Source organism: Pseudorca crassidens, chromosome 13 (genome assembly GCF_039906515.1).
Source record: "Pseudorca crassidens isolate mPseCra1 chromosome 13, mPseCra1.hap1, whole genome shotgun sequence".
NCBI lineage: Eukaryota > Metazoa > Chordata > Mammalia > Artiodactyla > Delphinidae > Pseudorca > Pseudorca crassidens.
The window spans coordinates 8,212,116-8,214,628 of NC_090308.1; positions in this window are offsets into that span (position 1 = coordinate 8,212,116).

The window sequence follows — 2,513 nt, forward strand, 5'->3', positions numbered from 1 at the left end:
GAGGTTGACTGCTCTTGCTTGTTATTCTGGGCTTGTTACACGGGTGGGGGCAGGCAGTGTGCTCTCTGTTGCCTTGACCAGCCTCAGTCTTAGAAAGATACTGTTTCTGGACCTTGTGGTGAGACTTTCTCAGTGTTCCTCTTCCTCTTCCACCTGCCTTAGCAGCCAAAGTTTGCCTTGTATCTGGGGCAGATATTGATCAGAGGAGTGTCTACTGACCCCCAACCTGAAGTAGGACGTCTCTAATTATATTGGTATGGGATCCTGGGCCCTGGACTCCTTCCTCCCCTTCCCTATGGATAAAGGGCTTTGTTTTGTTTCGGTTTTGGTTCTGTCTTTCCCACAGCAACAATGAATCTTTACCTGTGTCCTGGGGATGACAAGGTTTGATTTCCTTCTCTGAGAAGCTCAAGATGTTTGTTCTGTGAGAAAAGATCCCCAGGCAAGGGGCAAGGCTTCAAGCCTTTTTCATAGTGGCAGTTGCTCTACTTCCCAACATCTGCACCACTAAGGGGGGCTCTCTGTCTCCTACCCTGCCCCTGAGCTTCCTTGTGAGCCCCCAGTAGAAGTTCATGGACAAAATCCTGGGAGTCAGAGCAAACTCCCCTGATGTCTGAGACTTCCATGCATCTTATAGAGTCATGTTAGCTTACTGTTGGCTTTTAGAAATTCTTTAAAAATCTAGCTCATTTCTTCTTACTCACCTATGTGGCAACTTCCTTTCCTCCCATGTTCTTTCATAGGTGAGCTAGTCTGTGCATCCTGACTTTCCTGGGGAAGCCCATTCCTCCTGGATTTTGTGTTACTTAATTGCCCTGTGAGGTCAGTTCTCTGATAGGTCAAGAAATGCTGTGATATTACATTTTTTCCTGCATTTTTCTCATTATTATAGTGGGCCAATACTCTTGCAGCTTTTTACCTAGAGGTGGAAGTGGAACTCCAAGGAGGTTTTTAAAACTTGAAATGTTCTCATCAGAACTGTGATTTTGAAGGTAAAGTGTAAAGTTACAATTAATGATATAATTACGTGGAAGGAATTTTTAAACCTATGACAAAGAGAATTACAAGATAACAAGAAGAAATAAACCTTATTTTCAACCAATCATTATATTTATAAATATAGCCCAAACACTTTTTGTCTGCAAGAAACCAAGTATGTCTTAATTTTCTTAATATCAGAGTTTCAGGTCTGTGTTCCCCCCAGATTTCTATGTTGAAATCCTAACCCCCCAATGTGATGGAATTTGGAGATGAGGCCTTTGGAAGGTGATTAGGTCATGAGTGTGGAGCCCTCACGAATGGGATTAGCACCATTATAGAAGGTGTTAATCCAGAGAACACTCTCACCCCTTCTTCTACGTGAGGACACAGTGAAAAGACAGCCTATGATGTCTGCTGAAGAAGCAGGGCTTACTAGACACCAAATCTGTCACCATTTTGATCTTGGACTTCCTTGTCTCCAGAATTGTGAGAAATAAATGTTTATTTAAGCCACCCACTCTATGGTGTTTTTGTTATAGCAGCCCAAACTGAAAAACAAAAAAAAGTAGGCTTGTAGGGACTTCCCTCATGGTGCAGTGGTTAAGAATCTGGCTACCAATGCAGGGAACATGGGTTCGATCTCTGGTCTGGGAAGATCCCACATGCCACGGAGCAACTAAGCCCATGCGCCACAACTACTGAGCCTGCACTCTACAGCCTGAGAGTCACAACTACTGAAGCCCACATACCACAACTACTGAAGCCCATGCGCCACAACTACTGAAGTCCACATGCCACAACTACTGAAGGCTGCGCATCTACAGCCCGTGCTCCACAACAAGAAGCCACCGCAATGAGAAGCCCACGTACCACAACAAAGAGTAGCCCCTGCTCGCCTCAACTAGAGAAAGCCCGCATTCAGCAATGAAGGCCAAACGCAGCCAATCAATCAATCAATAAATTTATTTTTTACAAAAGTAAGCCTGTATATTCTGGAATTAATTTTCTAATACAGACTAACACTGTAAAGTTACATACACACACATATGTGTGAGTGTATACATAATGATTGGTTGATGATCTTTGGAAAGCAATACATTTTTGTTAACTTTATTTTTAATCGATATGTAATATATATTTAGAAATGCACACAAATGTAAAACTCAACAAGACTATTTTTTAAGATGCATCTAACTTCTAAATATATCCTTGTGTTATTAGAAATTGATCATTGTTTTCCGTGTGAAATACTTAATGCCCACAATAGGAAGTAACAAAGGAGAATGGAAATAATTATTTTGTGAATTGAGCTGAATCTGTAGTTTTGAATGACATCTTCTATTTCTCAGCATATTTTCCCAAGTCCCAAAGACTTCTTGGATAAGGCTGAAACTTCTTGAGTATCTTTTGCCAAAAACTGAACGAGAATAAAGATGATATATTTAGAAGCAAGGGCTTGAATGAACTTCTCACATTCTTGCAAACATAGACAAAATCGCCCCTTTGGTTGAAACTGGGTGACATCAGCTCCT